We start from the raw sequence: 21,477 nt of genomic DNA on the forward strand, positions 1-21,477 counted from the left end.
TTTCCCTTCAACTTCTTATTTTGAAAATTTTCAAGCATACAGAAAAATGGAAATAATAAAAAAATGAAACCCATGTACTCTTGGACTAGATTCACCAATTCTGCCTCATTTGCTTGCTTTCTTGGGCTCTGTCTCTCTCTCCCTACCTCTTTTTTCTCTGGGTTTATATACATATATTAGCTTTTTTCGCTGAACTATTTCTAAGCAAATTGTAGTCACCACGCTGGTTCACCTCTAAATACTTCGGCATGAATCTCCTTAGAATTAGAATATTCACGTACATAACTCTGATGTCATTATCTTACCTGACAAAATGAACAATATTTCATTATATCGTCTCACATACAGTCTATACTCTTTTGTTCAATTCAGGATCCTTTTAAGTTTCTTTATGATACAACAGTCCACTTGCTTTTATGTCTTTGTGACATTGTATTTTTTGAAGAGTGCAGGCCCACTGCCTTGTACAACATTCTGCCTTGTAGACTGATCTGACTGTGTCCTCATGGTGGTGTTTGCTTTGTTTTTGGTAGTGCCTGTGTTTTTGCCATAGCTTGGAGTAAAGACGAAATGTATAGTTAGATTACGGTTAAATAATTCTCTGAAGAATGTTACACAGGTGGTTTTGAGAACTTGTATTTCATTATAAGAGGCACAGGATGTTAGATTGTCCTAATATTTGTGAAGAAATTTCATTTTTTTGGCTAAGGTTGTGACCACCAGACCCCTCCGCTATATAGATAGATTTTCTTTTTCAAATTGGTAAATAATTGGGGGTGGTGAATACTTTGGGATTGTGTGAAGAGAATGTCACTAGCAATATTTTGTCCAACAATTTAAGAATCCATGATGTTCCCTGCCTGTATGAGTTATTATATTGTGGCAGCAGGTTGATGATTTTTTTAAATTGTGCAGTCTATTTTATATTTATTAGCTGGCATTCTGCAAAAGAAGAGCTTTCTCTCTCTCCACCTCCGTTTCTCTCTCTCCCTCTCAGTCCCTCCCCATACCCCCTTTGCATATCATTATAAATTCATGATTTTTGCAGTTTAATTTGTTATAAACAATGACCATCATTTTTCCAATGACCAGGTTGTCCTAAATTTCACCAGTGGGAGCCCCTTTATTTGGCCCCATAACCATTTATGTGACCCCATGAGTCTTTGATCACCACTTTGTTTTCTAGCACAAGTTGTCCCACACTCATCTCGTGCTTTCTCTGACCCAGATCTGGAATCAGCCGTTTCTGCAGGACACCCTGGTTCCTTGTAATGGGGAGAAGCATTTAGAAACCAAAATCTGGGTGCCATGTGTGCTCATGGCTACTAACCATTTCACTGAACAAAGCTGGCAGATATATTTTCAAAATAATCATGAGTTCTTAATGAATTTCCCACACAAATATCATAGTATAAGGCTTTTCCTTATCTTTTATATTTTCATCTCTTCTTTTTCTTACAGAGAAACTTTTGTTTCTTAAGAAGATTAATATATTTACCTTTTGCCTTATCCAGAATAAAAATAAAATTGTTTTAGAATTATAATACTGTATTGGTCAGGGTTCCTCTAGAGAAACAGAACCAGTAGGAGGCATATATATATATTTCTTTCTCTTTCTCTCTCTCTCTTTCTCTGTATGAGATTTGCTATAAGGAATTGGCTCACATGACTATGGAAGCAGCTAAGTTCCAGGATCTGCAGGGTGAGTTGACAAGCAGGAGACCCACAGACAGCCAATGGTGTAGTTTCTGTTCAAAGGCTGGCCGGCCTGAGACCCAGGAAGAGTCAGTGCTTCAGTTTGAGCCCACAGGCAGGGAAAGAATCATGTCCCCACTTGTAGACCACCAGGCAAGAGGAGTTCCCTCCTACTTGAGAAAGAATCAGTCTTTTTGTTCTATTCAGGCCCTTGATGGATTGGATGAGGCACACCTACATTAGGGAAAGCCGTCTGCTTTACTCAGTCTACCAATCAAATGTTAATCTCATCCAAAAACATTCTCAAAAACTCACCAGTGAAGGTGACACATAAAATTAATCATCACAAACACCAGTATTACAACTATCCACAAACCTAGTAAGTTTCAGCTTTCTTTGCCATTCTTTTTGACCTTAGAATGTATTCCATTACAGATGTTAGAGATAAAAGTGACTTGGATTAGTCAGAATTAGAAGCTCCTTAAAATCAAGTTACTTGAAATAGTTATTTCTCCAAGTGTGGCTATTTTATCAACTTGATATATATTTAAGTTTATTTGCTTCTGTTTGTATTCAGTTTTAGAGTTTAAAAAATCCATTTGGATTTAATTTTGGGGTTTTTTGAATATATAAAATGTTTATATGGTTCAAAATCAAAAAGATATAAAGAAGTATACTCCAAGATATCTCACTTCCACCCCTACCTCCCTTCCTGTTTCTACCGACTCATCAAATTTATCATTCTTGTGTTTCTTTTCGCAAATACACTACATACTATTGATATTTACTGGGATCCTTTTCTAATAGAACCATCTCTATTCTTGATCAGTAAAGTATCACAAGTCCACTTGTAGACATTTCACAAAATGTAGAGCAGCGCTTAAGTAGCACAAAAACATCTGGACACAGGTTGTTTGATAGCTTCTTGTTAATAAACTGACCTTAGTCAGATATTCATATGATTATATTTAGATTTGGTTCACTGGAAATTTCTTCAGTTTTTTTTAAACCCCATATATATCTTGTTATTTTGATTTACATGGTTTAATTATTATTTCTATTTTAGCAAACACATTTCCTCTCTAAATTCAGTATTTCCTGACAAGGATGAGACCCTGGAGAATAGAACACAGGAAGTCATGAGGTACTTTCTTTGTCTACTTAACAGAGAAGAGGCTTCAGTTGTACTAGTAACGCCAGGAAAGACCTCCACCTCAACCCCACCCCGATTCACGGGAGGAAGTGCTCATCTCCACATGCCAGGATGTAGTCTGACAGCCAAGTCCCTAGAGGAGGGAAGGACTGAAAACACTCGGCCTATCTGTAGCATCTCAATGTTGCTTTTAGCCTGGCCAGGTGGTACACAGTTGCAATCAGTCATATTTCTCAGGCTAAATATGAAAGCCCAGTTGAGATTGTACAAGGGATTCATTATTTAAAGGAACAGACAGAAAATGACAATAGGGCTGGGTCTGGCTTTTTAAAACTATCCATTTCACGTTTGTACAGTATTTCACTTGTTGGAAGTGTTTTCCCCTGTATGATCTCAACTGGTGGCTATGGTAACTATGAAAAGTAGGGCAGGAATTATTATGCCTTTTTAAAAGATGACAAAACTGAAGGTGGTAAAACCAGAAATGCCTGGCCAACCAGCCATGGAGCTGGGGCTCAGAGAGAGACTTCCCAGGAAGTCATTGATCTTTCCTTTGTATGTTAAGTATGGTCAAGTACGGACAAAGGTTTCAGAGAAGCCAAACTCTCTTTAAGCCAAAGTCTTACATAAAGCCAAGAACCTTGTATTACAAATACTCAGTATGTTAGTTATCTATTGCTGTGTAACAAATAACCCCAAAACAGAGTGGATTAAAATAATAAACATGTATTAACTCAAGTTTCTGTAGGTCGGGATTCTGTGTGTAATTTAGCTAATTATCTGTGACTCTTTCTCTCTAAGATAAAGATATCTTATATTTCCATAAGATACAGTGTGTGCACACACATGCACACACACACAAATTCAAATACCTCAGATTGATTAAATCAGAATCTCTGGGGTCAGGCAGGCATCAGGAGGCTTCTAAAGCTTCTCAGGTATTCCTAATGTGCAGCCATGATTGAGAACCATTGCCCTAGCCTTTGGTTTATGTTTTATTGTGTGTGTGTTATTTTCTCCAGAAAATGGAAAATTCAGTGGGAGACTATTTTTATTCCTTACCCAGTTTGTATCCAAGCTGCATCTTCACAAAGGATGAAGATAGGCACGTGATACTTAATAAGTACTTCATAATACTTAATAAAAAGTACTTAAGAGAGATTTGGTGGGTCAGCCTTCTGTTGCTAATCCCCTGTGTGTAGAGGTGTATTCAGAGCCCATGTGGGGAGGATGTCATTGTCTCACTCCTTCCTCTTTTTGAAGGATCTGTTAGTCATTGACTCTCTTGGTCTCTTTCTATGTGGAAATATCTTTAACTTCACTCTTGTATGATAGTTTAACTAGGTATAGAATTCTAGGTTGACAGTTATTTACCCTCAGCACGTCTGAGATATATAACTGCCATTGAGAAGAGTAATTTTAGCCTAATTATTATTCCTTTGTAAGTCACATATATTTTCCCTCTTGTTGCATTTGTTTTATTTTCAGTTTATATTATGGAACTTAGTGAGAATTTAGGAGGTCTTTATGTGTGGGAGTCACGCATTGCCTGGCTTGAGAGCTTCTTCCTTGAGAGAGAAGAGATTTCTTTCTGCCAGATGCTTTGGAGCTTATCAATGTCCCAAAATAACATTTTATGTTAATTTCTAATCTTAAACATTACAGACTATGAGGGTGCTATTGTTTCAAATCTCAGATCTGCATGTGAGCAGGCCTATGGTTTATAAAATCTTAGAGAAACATTATTTTTCTACCCAGTCCCCAAGCTAAGACAGACAAACATCCTTGTTGTTTACCTGTGTTTGTGGACCAATTTTTTCAGACTTTCTGTAGCCCTTAAGAATTCCAATTTTATGTGGAGGTGTTATTTCCAACTCCTCACCTTATTTGTGATTACCTTGATTACTGAGTCTAAAATCCTATGCTCTACCTTCCACCTCTTGCCATTGTATTCACTGCTATGATAGTGCCTTCTTCAGTTCAGGCTCTGGTAATTTACCTTAATTTTGTGCACTTAGCTTCATAGCTCAAAAAAATACATTTAATCTATTATTACTAGGTGTGTGTGTGTGTGTATTTGTTTCCAAGTAATCTGATGTACTATCTTGCCCTACTATTTTTGTTGTAATTATTTCCTTTAACCTCTGTCATTTTAGTCATGATTTCTACAAAAGTTGTTTAAATAAGATAAAAAATTAACAGGTGGCTAGGAGATTTTTATGAGTGTGCCTCTATTTTTTTTTTTTACTTCATTTCTAATTTTATAGCATTGAAGATAATGAGGTCCATTTTCATTCTATCAGTGCTTAGAAATATAGTGATTCTCTGTTTTCAGGGTACAAAGTCATATATTTGTATATATAAATATAAATTATATAAATGTATATATATATGTATAAATGTGTGTGTGTGTGTGTGTGTGTTCAACCTTACTGTTAATTGGCTTTGGATCCTCACCTTTTTGTCCTTTAGAGCTGCCAGGACTGAAAGGAATTATTTAAATTCTCCTACTATTATTGTATTTTTTGTTTATTTTTCCATGATTGTTCTAGTTACATGTAAAATGTCTTTGTTGCATTTTTTGTTTTGCTGTCTTTTTTGTTATTATTGTTCTGTTGTCATTTTGTACATAAAGAATGGACAATTATATCCTCATTTTGAATCATTCCCTTAATCATTATAAATTGCTCCCTTGGTTTCATTTAATGCTTTCTGTCTTGACTTCAACCTCATCTCCTATTAAAGTTAAAATCTCCACTTGCTTTTGTTAGCACTGACCCAGTATATCTGTCCCTCTTTTTATTTTTAATATTTCTGGTTCAATTTATTTTAGATACTGCTCTTTTGTGTACTATATAGTCAAGTTAGCTGTTTTAACCTAATCTGGGAGTGTTTTTCTAGGTTAGAAAAACACTATTTATGCTTATTCTTATAATAGATATATCTGGTCTTAATTTTTCGTCTTCTGCTTCTGTACTTCAGCTTTATGTTTTCTTTCTTTTTTTATATTGTTTTATGTTATTTCTTTGTATTATTTTATGTTATGTTTTATTCTCCTAGTAATTTGGAAAGTTTATAGATGTGTTTTCATTTTTCCTATTGGTTCCCCTTATAATGCTTTAGTCTGTTTAACCCCTTATATATTGATTTTATAATGTTCTCACTGTCAATATCTATTATATTCTACTTTTACAACCCATTGTTCCCCTCCCCCTTCTTTTAACTCTCATGCCTGGTCATTATATACTTTTTTTTTTTTCTCTCATTTTGGGGGCCCCTTTTTGCTAGAAATAGTAAACTTCAGCTGGTATTTTGTCTTTACCCACTTTAGGCTGCCAGGACAAGATGAGAAACTAGCAAACATGCACTTCCACCCAAGAGTCCTACTCCCCCCCACCCCCCCGTTTTTGTTCATTCTGACATTGACTTTTGTGACACTGACCTCAATGTCTCTTCAGTCGTGACATGCTCAGGACAAACCTGTGGTGTAGTGGATCCCAAACGCTGGGTGCCTAAGGACCACCTGGCCCGCAGAGGTTCATGTTCTCTGATTGCGTTCCCTTCCCCGCCCACATGTAAATGAATCGGACCGTAGGCCTAGGCAGGCTCCAGAAATCTGCGTTTTAAGCAAGTACCCCGAGTGAGTGTGTTGCAAGGGTTCTGGAGGCCTCACTGTGAGAGTGTGCTTCTCTAGAGACTCACATTGCTCTGAGGCCTGAGAATTCACTGCCTTGTTCAGTGACCAAGAGCTGGCAGTGACAGGCACATGGAGTTGCTACTGCATGCTGTTTCTCCCACTTACAAGTTTCGTGCCTCTTCTTAGTTGCCTTCATACAGACTGAGGACAAGAATGGTGGTGGCGTGCCAGGTAAACCCCTGAGTTAGTGTTTTTAACCTCAGTGACTTACTTATCTTCGCTATTCTTCACTGAGTAGAAAAGACGTGATAACAGCTCGTTTATACCACAAGTAGCTCCTAACCCATACGTAAAGATGGCTTTATAAAATTCAATTGAGTTTTGTGTTTTTCCAGTATAATGAAGAAAAGTGACGTGTACATATCCCTGAGAGATGGCCTCATATGGTGGCCGAGATGCAGGCTCTGCCATGAGAGTCCAGAGTCCAAATCCCCATCTCACTACTTACGAGCTTGGCCAGTCTCTCACTTACTCCAAGCCAGCGTTTCCTCATCTGTAAATGAGGAGGAAGGTGGTTCTAGCTCCCTCACAGAACTCTTGTTAGGCTTAAATGAGATAATACATGTAAAGTGATTGAAACAGTGCCTGGTCCAGAGTAAACCCTTATTGTTATCACCATCCAGAGGAATGGCTATTTAAGTGCAATTCCTAATATTTAGGAAGATTATTGGCAGTTTTTTACACAGATGGAAAGCTTGGATACCTCAAGATTTTATTATCTTGAGGCAAATTCAAACTCCTTTATCTCATCGTCCATCTGTTCCCTTTCTCCACGCTCCTTGGAGCCACTGGATTCAATGGAGCCACTATATTCAAGGAAAGATATCGGGGTCAGATGAAAGGAACTGAAGAAAGTTCAAGTATTTTTGTTGGAACTGTTAGCATTCTGTGAAAGCTTTCTCTGGTTTGAGTGTGGGGTGGATGTTCAGTGAATATTGAGGTTTTGCAGAGCAATGTGGGGCTATCCAGGGGACAAACAGGAAGCACGGCCACCTCTCCTTGGCTGTGTGACTTTGATTTCGGCATCCAACTCTGCGCTCCCATTTCTGGTGAGAACGATAATACCTGTCCCATGTTCTGCTCAAAGATCGTGTTGAAATGAACAGAATGTCTGGAGGGTAGGAACAGATACCATCACTGTTATCAGGGCTTTCACAATAGCTTCCCTCCTTTGTTCCAGCTATAAGGCTAGACACTAGAGCCAGGGAAGCTGGGGGTCTGGGGGAAGGTTGTCCCTGCTCTTGAGGCTACACTGTGAAGTGTGGACAGGACAAACCGCAGTTACTAGTGGCTCCCTTTCCAAGGCTGTTAAGGCTGCACGTGGCTCTCATTTCCATCCCTTTCTGATTTTTGACCCTTTCGCTTCATCAGCTCTTTCTTCCCATCTTGTTCTTTTTCATAGCTGCTCTCTCCAGTGGCTTTCCTCTTGTCTACAAGTGGCTCCAGTCTCCCCATCCTCAACAAAACCTTTCCTAGATCAGCTTCTACTCTCGACACCTGTCCTGTACCTGCCCTTCACTGGCTTCCACGGTCTCACATGCTGCCCTAGATGTTTCCCCAGGTGCACTTTGCTCTGCTCTTCATCATCTCGTTTCCTTACCTGTCCCTTGACTTAACAGTCAGTTAAGAGTGGCCTCCAGTTACCAAACCCACTGGACGCTTTTCCATCCAGTCTCTTCAGCAGCATTTTGACACCCTACCTCCTTTGGTTTCTGCACCTGAGTGCTGTCCTGGTTTTCTTTTCTTTCTTATTTTTGCGGGGGGAGGTCCAATTATTCCCCACTTGTTAAGATAACATAAATGGAAATAACATTTTTCAAGATTCTCTTTTTGATCTTTTTCTCTTGTTACACTCATTTGTCCCTTGGCGATGTCATCCTCTTTCATGACTTCAAATCTGGGACAAATCAGCTAAGAGTGGTCATCTAGGTCCCTGGTACCAACTGCCCACTTCGATGTTGTGTTTGTTTTTTTTCCTTCTTTCCATGAATGTGGTGCATCACATTTATTGATTTTTCATATGTCAAAACATACTTGAATCTCAGGGACAAATCTCACTTGATCATGGTGTATGATCCTTTTAATATGTTGTTGAATTTTGTTTGGAGTATTTTGCTGAGGATTTTTGCATCTATGCTCATTAGGGATACTGATCTGTAATGTTCTTGTCTTCAGTGTCCATGTCTGGCTTTGGTACCAGGGTAATGGTGGCCTCATAAGATGAGTTAGGAAGTGCTCCTTCTTCTTCAGCTTTTTGAAAGAGTTTGAGAAGAATTGGTATTAATTTTTATTTAAATGTTCGGTAAAATTCACTGGTGAAACCATCTGGTCCAAGACTTTTCTTTGTTGGGAGGTTTTTGATGACTCATTCAGTCTCCTTACTCATTATTGTTCTGGTTATATTTTCTATTTCTTCATGATTCATTCTTGTTAAGTTGTATGTTTCTATGATTTTACCAATTTCTTCTATCCAGTTTGTTGGCTTATAACTGTTCATAGTAGTCTCTTGTAATTCTTTGTATGTTTGTGGTATCAGTTGTATTTATTACTTACTTCTATTCCCATTTCCAAGTTCTACTGTATTGGAGTCAACTTTTGCTGCATAACAAACAACCATAAAACCTCAGTGTCCTAAAACAACAAGTATTTGTTTCTCACTCATGTGTATGTTGGGGGACTGGCGCAGAGATCTTTCAGGCTGAGGATCAACCACGTTTCATTCTTTTGGAGGGGCTGTAGCAGCCTGGAGCATGCTATTCTCAGAGTGAACGTCAGAAACTTCCAGAGGAGTAAGCGGAAGTGTGATGTGTCTTAAGGTCTAAGTTCAGAACTAGTTCTTCTGCTCTGATTCCATTGGCCAAAGAAAGTCACATGGTCAAGCCCAACATTAGTGGATGAAGGTTATGGGAAGGAGAAATATGGTCTATCTCCCCTACACCCTTCAAGGTTGTACAAAGAACCCTGCTTTCTGATTTACTTTTTAGGAGTTTATGTTGGGATTATAGTATAGGTCATTTACTTTCTATGGTCTATTGAGAGTTAATGTTGTACCAATTCACATAAAATGTAAGAACTTTGCAAGTGTGAAGCCTACTTTCCAGCCCCATCTGTTATGCTACAGTTGTTATATGTAATATGTCTGTATACTTTATGCACTCCAAAATACGTTTTTCTTTTTGCTTTGAACAATCATATACATTTTTATGAAATTAAGAGGGAAAACTAGCCTTATGTTTATTTAACATATTTACCATTTCCAGTCTCCTCCACTGTAGATGCAGATTTCCATTTGTTATCATTTCCTTTCATCCTAAAGAACTTACTTTAGCATTTACTGTTGTCCAGGTCTGCTGACAAAAAAATTCTCTCTCACTCTCCTTTTTTTTTTTTTAATCTGAAGTGTCTTTATTTTGCCTTCATTCTTGAAGAATACTTGAGTTTGAAAAAGAATTCAATGTTGACATCTTTTTCTCTTCCAGTCTTTAAAGATGTCATTCCACCTCTCCTGGCCTCCTTGTTTTCTAACTGGTCCCTACTAGCCTTCACTCTATGACCGTATTGTCCATGCTGGAAACTTCCTTCTTTTCCAAAAAAGATGCTTACTCTGTTTACAGATTCATTCTTGAGTTTTATCACAGGAGAAATTGCCCTAGTCACTTGTGATTGGGAATATACTGGAAGGGGGAGGGGCACGGCCGACCCCATGGTTGTGTAGGCAAAAGAAACAACTGTACTTTTATTTCAGATGATAGGTCTGTAGATCCAGAAAATTAAAGAAGTCTTAATATTTGAATTAATAAAAGAATTTTATAATATAACCAGATACAATATAAGTTTACAAAATCAAAACCTTTTCTTTATGATAACAATAAAAAGCTGGAAGTTAAATTTTTTTATAAATACCATCTATATATAGAAAAAACTATAACATATTTAGAAATAAATTTTTAAAAGGCTCAGCATGCTTATGAATATAACTGTTAGATATTATTGAAGAACATGAAACAAAGCCTGACTAAATAGAGAGACAGTTCATATTCTTAGATGGGAAGATATAATTACAAAAAAATGATCTGTCATTCCAAGTTATTTTAATGTAATTTCAATGGATTCTCCAATTTTTGGAAATAAATAAAATTATTACATAGTTCATATATAAGAATACATGTCTAAAAATAGTGGAAGAAAATAGAGTTTGATATTGGATTTATGAATATATGGAAACAATATGCACAAAGGTGGGATTCCAAGCCATATTAGAAAGTAAGCCATATTCTTAGTAAGACAGTAAATACTGAAGCAATGAATGAAAAATATATATATAGCATGATAGGAAATACCTATAATTATATAATTATACATACATGAATGTGAATACATATATACTTGACTACATACAATTTTTTGAGATGTATCTTTTTATTTATTTATTTTAAATTTTTATTGGAGTATAGTTGATTTACAATGTTGTGTTAGTTTCTGCTGTACAGCAAAGTGAATCACTTATACATATACATATATCCACTCTTTTTTAGATTCTATTCCCATGTAGGTCATTGCAGAGTATTGAGCAGAGTTCCCTGTATATACAGTAGGTTCTTATTAGTTATCTATTTTATATATAGTAGTGTATATATGTCAATCCCAATCTTCCAATTTATCCATCCCCCCTTCCCCCTTGATAACCATAATTTTGTTTTCTACATCTATCACTCTATTTCTGTTTTGTAAATAGGTTCATTTGTACCATTTTTTTAGATTCCACATATAAATGATATTATATGATATTTGTCTTTCTGTGTCTGACTTACTTCACTCAGTATGATAATCTTTAGGTCCATCCATGTTGCTGCAAATGGCATTATTTCATTCATTTTTTATGGCTGAGTAATATTCCATTGTATACCTGTACCACATCTTCTTTATCTATTCCTCTGATGATGGACATTTAGGTTGCTTCCATGTTCTGGCTATTGTAAATAGTGCTACAGTGAACTTTGGGGTGCATGTATCTTTTTGAATTATGGTTTTCTCCAGATATATGCCCAGGAGTGGGATTGCTGGATCATATTATAGCTCTATTTTTAGTTTTTTAAGGAACCTCCATACTGTTCTCCATAGTGGCTGTACCAATTTACATTCCCACCAACAGTGTAGGAGGGTTCCCTTTTCTCCACACCCTCTCCAGCACTTATTGTTTGTAGACTTTTTGATGATGGCCCTTCTGACCAGTGTGAGGTGATACCTCACTGTAGTTTTGATTTGCATTTCTCTAACGATTAGTGATGTTGAGCATCTTTTCATGTGTTTGTTGGCAATCTGTACATCTTCTTTGAAGAAATGTCTGTTTAGGTCTTCTGCCCATTTTTGGATTGGGTTGTTTGTTTTTTTGATATTGAGCTGTATGAGCTGTTTGTATATTTTTAAAAATAATTATAAAGCAAAATACACACTAAATAGATTCCAAAGACACACTGAGTAGAATCCAAAGACAATTACTAATATACCAGGGAAAATATAATATACACATATGGTGATAATGTGTAATATATAAACATATATACAGTAATCCCTTCTATATAGAGAAATCATACAAATAAAAAAGAAAAAGACAAACAACCCAACAGAGATGGCCACATATTCTCAAGTCATAGTTTAGAGTTGTTTCTGGAAAGCAGCTGTCCAATCAGGAACCAGTTTTCCTAGCCCCTCCCCACTTGCATCCAATGACATCATGTGACTAGTTCTCACTGATGAAAGTGATTGTGTCATTGCTAGGGTCAAGGAGGTTAAGGAAAGGCATCAATTTTCCATCCTCTCTTCCTACAGCTCTAAGGAATGGTGGCGCCAGAAGATGGAAGAAGTCCACATCCCTGAATCATCTGGAAAGCTGCCTACCAAACTCACTGGACAGTTACATGAATGAGAAGTAAGTGTATTATCTTATGCTTCTGAAACTCTGAGGTTTCTTTTTTATTAAGGCTAGCATTACCCTAACAAATACAGGATATGAACATAAAATTCACAGGAGGGAATGGCACAATATCCACTGAACATATGACTAAAATGTTAACCTCCCTAGCAGTCAAGAAAATGCAAATTAAACCAAAGATATACCATTTTAAAAATCCATCAGATTTGCAAACATTAAAAAAGCAATAATATTTAGAGCAGCTAAAATGCAAAGGCAGCCATTGCTAGTGGGAGTGTACAGTGCTACAAGCTTTGGGAGATGTAATCTGACAAAATTTATTAAAGTTAAAATATATATTTGTTATACAACATCACATATGATATACATTTGTTCTTGTTTTTCTTGCCAGAAATGTGTAACCTGAATCTAGCCAAGCCTCTAGACCTAACTTCCAGTTTAAGAAATACCAGAAATAGAGGGAAAGTTAAATAATACCGTGGAGGGAAATAATCAGAAATCCAGGATGTGAGACACTCTACAAGATAACTTAGCCAGACACCTTAAACACCAATGCCTCAAGAAAAAAGTGACAGACTCTTCTTCACTAAAAGAGACCAAAGAGATACAGAAACTAAATGCAGTACATTAGCTCAGATTGACTTCTGGCTAAGAAAGAAAGTATAAAAGATATTCTTAGGACAGCTGAGGGGAAATTTGAATGTGGACTGAATATTAGCTGATATTATGAAATTATTCTTAATTATCTTAGGTAGGACAGTGGTTTTGTAGCTATCTAGAAGATACCCTCTACTCCTAGAGAGGCATGCTAAAATATTTAGGGGTGAATTGTCATGATATTCAGGGGAGAATTGTCAAGTAGTATAGCAAACACATAAATTATAAATAGAGATAAAGCATATGCATACATTTTCACCTAGCAAGTTCATCTTTACAAACTTATACTACAAAATAAATATATTAACACATAAGAATGAAAGTATAAGGATGTTTATTGTTTCATTGTTTATTGTGATAAAAAATTGGAAACACCAACAAGAAAATGTGATGAAGAAATTATGGCACATCCATGCCTCGGACTACCATACAGCAACTACAAAGAATGAGTTAGATCTGTCTGCATTGAAGTGAAGGGATATGCATGGTATATTGTTAAGTAAGAAAAAAGTTGTGGAATAAAAGTATAGTATGAATTCACCTTGTATAAGACAATATTTGTATCAAAACAAAACATACCCTCTCTTATCTAAATACCTATCTATCTATCTATCTATCTATCTATCGTCTATCTATCATCTATCTACATATGTATGTGTCTATGTGTATATATGGAAAAGAGAGCTAGAGCAGGAAAGGTACACATCAGGTTGTAAACGTTGGTTGTCTTAGAGAGGTAGGTGGGAGATTAACTTTTTTCTTTATATATCTGTGTATCATTTCACTTCTTATAATTAGTGTGAATTACAATGGAATTTTTTTTTTAAAAACCTTATGATAAACTCTGATCTGCCTATGACATCCTTTCTTGTTTCCCAACGTTGTAATGGGTTTATTCTTCTTTAAAAGTGTCATTTCTTATCATTTCAATGGGATTTTGGGAAGAGACAGCAAGTGAATACACAGTCAGTCTATGATCTTAAACAAGTTCCCTCCACCATTCTTTCCAACTTCTGTGCCTGCACTCATGCAGTTTTCTTCTACCTGGAGCACTGTCATCTGAGCTTAGGGTTTCTAACTAAAAATAGTGGATATTAGTCTTGGTTAGGAAAAGACGTGGCCTGTGACCAGTGCCTGTCTTAAAAATTCCTTCATTCTCTTAAAGAGATAATGTGGTGGAACTAAATTTCCAGCTGGCCTGATAAAATACATGCTCTCTGTTGGGGATCTGGAAGAGATCTTTACTCTTTCTGTCAGCAGCACAGACTAGGAGCCATCTGAAGCCATTAACCTATTTTTTAGTTGGCATCTGCTGCCGTGGTATAAGCTATAAGGACAGCTTTATAGCAAGCAGTTTGGTAGAAGGGCTAAGCCAACCCAAATCACCAGTCAAAGGACTGGTACAACACGTGCAGGGAACATGTGTGGGTTAGGTAAGCAGATCAGCTGTTCGCTTCAAGTGTGTGGAGGTAGGTTATTGGAGGTGACTTTTCAGTCAACACAGTCTCTAGGGCTGTGTTGACTGGAAAAGGAAATCTCTCTGAGTGCAGGTGGAGATTTCTTCTCTGGAGATTACTGGGAGTGCATCGTTTCCATTCCAGATCAGGAAGGAACCTTCGGGAATTATTGCATCCAGCACTCACCTTCCAGATAGTAGGCCAGAGTCTTCCTATTGAATAATTTCAAGGAACCTCTACAGAAATATTTTTTTCATACAGAATGTACTTTCTGTTCAAGTCTATGTTTATAAATGATCAAAAATGCACATTTGATAGAAAAGGGACTTAAAAAGATTTTTATCCCAGTCTTTTTTCTGTCAAGAACTTCAGTCTGAAGAAAACAATCCCATTCACAGTTGCATCAAAAAGAATAAAATAGCTCAGGATAAATTTAACCAAGGAGGTGAAAGACCTGTACACTGAAAACTAAGAAAGAAAAACTATATGAAAGACATTGAAGAAGATACAAATTAATGGAAAGATATCATGCTAATGGATTGGAAGAATTAATATGTTAAAATGTCCATACCACTCAAAGCAATCTACAGATTTAGTGCCATCCATATCAAAATTCCAGTGGCGATTTTCACAGAAGTAGAACAAACAATCCTAAAATTTGTCTGTAACCACAAAAGACCCTAAATAGCCAAAGCAATGTGAGAAAGAAGAACAAAGCTGGAGTCATCACACTCCCTGATTTCATACTATATTACAAAGCTATAGTAATCAAAACAGTATAGCATTGACATAAAAATAGACACATAGATCAATGGGACAGAATACTGAACCCAGAAATAAACCCACATATGGTCAATTAATTTATGACAAAGGAGACAAAAATATACAATGCAGAAGGACAGTCTCTTCAATAAATGGTGTTGGGAAAACTGGACAGCCACATGCAAAAGAATGAAACTGGACCACTATCTTACACCATACACCAAAACTGACTCAAAATGGATTAAAGACTTGAATGTAAGACCTGAAACCATAAAACTCCTAGAAGAAAACATATGCAGTAAGCACCTTGACATCGGTCTTGGTAATGATTTTTTGGATGTGACACCAAAGCAAAGGCAACAAAAGCAAAAATAAACAAGTGGGACTATGTCAAACTAAAAAGCTTCTGCACAGCAAAGGAAACCGTCAACATAATGAAAAGGCAACCTACCGAATGCGAGAAAATATTTGCAAATCACATATCTGATAAGGGGTTAATATATAAAATATGTGAAGAAGTTATACATATATACATATATACATATATATACATATATATAACTCAATAGCAAAAGAAAAAACAAAAACAAAAACAGACAAATCCAATTTAAAAATGGCAGAAGATCTGAATAGACATTTTTCCAAAGAAGACATACAGATGGCCAACAGGTACATGAAAATGTGCTCAACATCACTGATAATCAGGGAAAGGCAAATCAAAACCACAATGAGATATCACCTCACACCTGTTAGAATGGCTATTACAAAAATGACAAGAAATACCATGTGTTTGATGAGGATGTGGAAAAAAGCAAACTTTTGTGTGCTGTTGGTAGAAATGTAAATTGGTGCAGCCCCTATGGAAAACAGTTTAGAGGTTCCTCAAAAAATTAAAAATAGAACTACCATGTGATCCAGCAATTCTACTTCTGGATATTCATTAAACAGACATGCATGCACACACAAACACTAATTCTACAAGATATCTGCACTCCCATGTTCATTGCAGCATTATTTACAAGTCAAGACAAGTCAAGATAAGTGAAGACACTTAGGAAACAACCTAAGTGTCCATCAATGGATAAATGGATAAAGAAGATATGATTGATACACACACACACACACACACACAGGAATATTATTGAGCCATAAAAAGAAGGAAATATTGCCATTTGCAGCAACATGGATGGACCTTGAGGGCATTACGCTGAGTGAAATAAGTAAGACAAAGACAAATACCATACGATCTCATTTATGTGTGGAAAGCAAACAACAACAAAAAAACACATAAGCTCATAGATTCAGAGAACAGATTGGCATGGAGGTGGGGTGGAGGGTGGGCAAAATGGGCAAAGGGGGTCAAAAGTACAAACTTCTGGTTGTACAATAAATAAGTCCTGGGGATGAGAAGTACAGCATGGAGGCTATAGTTAATAATACTGTATTGCACATTTGAATGTTGCTAAGAAAGTACATCTTAAAAGTTCTCATCACAAGAACAAGAATTGTAACTCTGTGTGATGATGGGTGTTAACTAGACATGGTATGGTAATCATTTTGCAATCCCTGTATCCAAATATTGAGGCATTAGGTTGTGCAACTGAAACTCATATAATGTTATGTCAATTATACCTTGAAAATAAAAAGAACGTTGAGCCTGACTTCATGTCCACAATGTGCCTAGAAAGAAAACAAGCTGAAGGCTAACAGTGAAAACACAAAAGAAATTCACTGACAACAGCCCTGAAGGGCGAGCATGGAGAACATCGTCGGTGCTGGTCCATCTCCCAGTTCCCCCTTGCCTGGCCCTGCCGGACTCCACAAAGTCTGTTCCCAGCAGCCAAGAAGCTACCCTCTGCTTGAGCAGCAGTTCCCTGAGCCTCCCTCCCCACGGGTGTGCCCACCTGCATCATGGATATCCCATCACCATCCCCCACTTGTTCCCAGGATGGACTTGGGTCTTGGACATCCAACTTGAAGCCCCTCTTGGTTGCTTCTCCCAGACCCAATGTCTGAGTCAGGCTCTGAGACTTGAAACTATGCTTTTTCTAGATTGACCTTTTGGGATGACGACTTGCATGTCCCTGGATTTCTCTTTCACTCGCAGAGTCCTCCCCACTGGCAACTTGTATCAGATGCCACAAATTTAGGGCCAATATACTTCCCTTGTGTGGCTTTTCAACAAGATTGATTGTCACAATAATACCTGCATTAAAATGGCACGTAGAGCACAGGTCTCCAAACCCCGCAGTGAATGGAGCGGCACAGCAGGAGGTGAGCGGTAGGCGAGTGAGCAGAGCCTCATCTGCCGCCCCCCGTCGCTCCCCATCACTCCCCGTCGCTCCCCGTCGCTCACGTGACCGCCTGAGCCATCTCCCCCCGTCCGTGGAAAAATTGTCTTCCACCAAACCGGTCCCTGGTGCCAAAAAATTGGGGGACCGCTGACGTAGAGTTTACAGAGTGCTTGTACGTATATTAACTCTGTTCATCTTCACAACAGCCTTCTGAGGTCAGTGATATCACCCATCTTTTCTAAATGAAGAAATTGAGATACAGGAGGTTAGGCAACCTCTCGAAGGCCATTCGTTCTGGCAGAACTGATGCCAGAACCCAGGTTTTCTGGCTCCAAATCCTCTGTTCTCTTGCCCCGGGGGTGAACCTGCTGTCCCTCAGCTCCGAGCCCACCCCTCTAAATGGGGGCTGGAGCTCCCCAAACTCCATTTCTCCATCTCCCTTGGCAACTGGTTTCCTGTTGGGTTGTGGTGATGGGGGGCATTTAGGGCAGACTGGCAGGTGGGAGGAGGGTGAGAGGGGCTTCCTTCCTAGTTCCCAGGTCCCATCAGCATTGCTCCCACAGCAGCAGAAAGAAGGCTCCAGCTGCCTACCCATTCCTGCTGCCGGCGCCAGCCATGCTCAGACGTGCCAGCAGCAGCCAGACTGCCGCTGGACTGTACTCTCTCCCGCCCTGGCCCAAGCCCCTGGGAGCACCCGAGCACCTTTGGGGCACACTCCCAGCTGCCCCAGTGGTCTGAGTACCCACGGGGTTGTGCCTCCACCCAGAGATCCAAGCCATGTGGCCAGGCCTCCTTCTCAGAGCTACAGGCACCTTCCAAATGGAAGCCCTCCTCCAAACCTAGTGGTCAGCTGTGACGCTCTGCTCAGAAGTCTAGACACCAGCCCTGCAAAGCTTCCCCCTCAAGATCTGCTCTCCAGAGCCTGGTACCCTGTCCTCAGAGGCTGGAGCGCCAGCTCTACAGAGACCCCCTCCCAGAGGTTTGAGTGAACCTGGGGCCTGATGATGACACCTCTTTCCTCCCAGCCCTGCGTGGTAGTTCCTTCCCCCTGTGCACAACCCCTGGGCTACCTAAGCACGCAATGGCTGCTCTTTCAGTCTTCCAATGCCTGTGGAATGGGTTCTGTGCATTGAAATGTCTGGTGTGCCTTCTCTTTCCCCGACTACAACCTGGCTGATAGAATATTTAGGGTACCAGAAGGAGGGGGTCCCAGGAAACAGACCCACAAAGAGGGGAATGTGGGCTGGATTTGCCTCTGTCTTTGGCCTTGAAAGCAATGCTGAGCTGCTTGCCAGTGAAACCCTGGGTATTGGCAACTCCTGTGTACACAGTGGCATCATGATTAATTCATATTAACTGTGGTGCTTGCAGCAAAGTGGCCATTGAAGAAACCAGATGGCCACATCTACCTACACAAGAGAACTTACAGAGGGAAAATGGCAGGCTCAAACCTTTAAACTTTGAGCTCTATTGCCTGGTAGAAGCACACACAATGTGTAGGGTATAAATGGTCTGCAGAATCTACAGAAGCTACTCCTACTTGTAGGAGGTACAAAATGCAGCAACTTGTCTTTCACTTTGCTCTTGAGTGCTGAATGCCCTAGAAACTGGAGAAGAGGAATAGGGTGACATCCTAGAATGGGTGCCAAGTGCGAGGGTATTTCTGTCCTATATGAGTTCCCACTGAGTGGTATTTACAAGAGGCTCGCACTAATCCGATGAATACAATGATGCTCTGCGGTGTTGGCCAGCTTTCCCCACAACTATCAATACACTGGTGCTCTGTCAGTGGGTCCACGTACAACGTGGCCATAGTGGCAGGTATGGAAGCCCTGCATCTCCTCCACGACACGGACTTCTCCTCACTGCGGTGGACCTGGTTGCGAGTGCCTGACCTGCCAACAGCAGAAACATGTGGAGCCCTGGACGTGACATCACTCCTGAAGGCCACCTGCAGGCAGAGTGATTCCACTGGATCCCTTCTACTCTATTAAGGAGGGAGAAGCAATTTATACTATGGGAATAAGCCCTTATTCTAGATGGGGGCTTTCCATTCACCTGAAATACTTCTGCACCATCACCATCCATGGGCGTAGGGACTATGTTATTTGCTGTCATGGGGTCCCTCACAACCTCACTTCTGGCCAAAGAACTCATTTCACAGCCAAAGAAATGCAGCCGTGGGCTTATGCCAGTGAACTGCTTCGTCTTGCCATGTGTCCCATCACCCAGAAGCATATAGCTTCAGAGAACCAAAGAGTGGCCCTCAGAGGAAGCGGTTATAGTGCAAGGTGAGGCACAACACCTGAGATGCTGGGCACCGCTCTGCAGTGTGTGGTAATGGAATCGTGGTGCGGTTTCCCGCATAACCAGAGCCGAAGCATCTAGAAATCAAGGGATGAAGATGGACTTGGCTCCCATCACTAGTAAATCCCCTGGAGAAACTGCCTTCCCATCTCAGCAACTTTGGGTTTAGAGCTCTTAGTGACAACAGATGCTTGCTTCCAGCAGGGCACACAATGTTTCCATCAAGTTGAAAGTTGGGACTTCTACCTGGACATTTGGGCTTTCACGCCACTGAACCAATAGGCAAAGAAGGGTTTGCCCTCTGGCTGGGATGATTGCTCCTGATTATGTAGCAGAAGATGAGGCTGCCGCTACACAATAGGGGCCGGGAGGACTGTGTCAGGAGGTAGGGGGATCCTCTGGGGGCAGCTCTTGGCCCCATGAAGTCCTGTAACAAACACTGATGGAAAATTCTAGTAACCTAAGAACCGTAGGACTGTAGAAGATTCAGTCCGTTAGGAATGAAAGTAGGAGAAGCAAAGTAGAGAACTCGGACTGACCGAGTGGCTGGCTGTCTGTGGGGAAAGGAAAGAAGGAAGTTACAGAAATCAGCGATGACCTGTGTCCTGTATAGAGATGAAAACTGTAGCAGCGATGCTTTGTCCTCTTTGCTTGTCATCACATCATTTCATATCAGCCTTGCTGTTGATGGATAGCTTTTTCATTTCATCTCCAGGTTACAGAAGTTCAAGTGGGATTGTGACTGAGCTAGAAGAGGAGTTCACGAAAATCTGAGATAAGGAGAGGACAGGTGGGACCCAACTTTTTTTTTTCTTTAATAAATAAATAAATTTATTTATTTATTTATGGCTGTGTTAGGTCTTCGCTGCTGCGCGCGGGCTTTCTCTAGTTGCTGCGAGCGGGGGCTACTCTTCATTGCAGTGCGCGGGCTTCTCCTTGCGGTGGCTTCTCTTGTTGCAGAACACAGGCTCTAGGCGCGCGGGCTTCAGTAGTTGTGGTGCATGGTCTCAGTAGTTGTGGCTCGTGGGCTCTAGAGTGCAGGCTCAGTAGTTGTGGCGCACGGGCTTAGTTGCTCCGCGGCATGTGGGATCTTCCTGGACCAGGGCTCGAACTCGTGCCCCCCGCATTGGCAGGCGGATTCTTAACCACTGCGCCACCAGGGAAGTCCCTAGGACCCGATGTTTCACGTTCTGGGGGAGAAGGGGAGAGGGTCATCATTTGTAAGACAGATTGCTGCATCTGATGGGACAGAAGCAAGTCGTCATTGTTGTAGGAAATCTCCAGTAAGGTAGAGGGTTGTGTATGGCAGCTGCTGGCCAAACAGGTATTGATTTTTACCTATTGTCCGTTGGCTCTGAGACCATGCTTCTCTGCGCTGCTCTGGGATTCGGGGGCTGAGACTCTGCCAGCTACATTTCCCAGGCTCCCTCGCCAGCTTCCTACCAGGTGTGTTAGTGGTCAGCACTAGAGGGGATGTGGACGGTGGAAGAGGGGGCAGAAGAGACTTGTGGTAGCTGCCTGTC

At 39.9% G+C, this 21,477-nt stretch overlaps 1 protein-coding gene across 2 annotated transcripts in view; it reads left to right on the forward strand.

The window, feature by feature from the left end:
* Positions 1-20,758, forward strand: part of MTPAP (mitochondrial poly(A) polymerase) — a 100,501-nt gene extending 79,743 nt beyond the window's left edge. For both annotated transcript variants that reach the window (XR_009499891.1, XR_009499888.1), the window contains 2 exons: positions 12,375-12,474; positions 20,670-20,758. The gene's annotated coding sequence lies outside the window, so the exon portion shown is untranslated. The remainder of the gene's footprint in view (positions 1-12,374; positions 12,475-20,669) is intronic.
* Positions 20,759-21,477: the final 719 nt, after the last annotated feature.

Source organism: Balaenoptera ricei, chromosome 2, assembly GCF_028023285.1.
Source record: "Balaenoptera ricei isolate mBalRic1 chromosome 2, mBalRic1.hap2, whole genome shotgun sequence".
Lineage (NCBI taxonomy): Eukaryota > Metazoa > Chordata > Mammalia > Artiodactyla > Balaenopteridae > Balaenoptera > Balaenoptera ricei.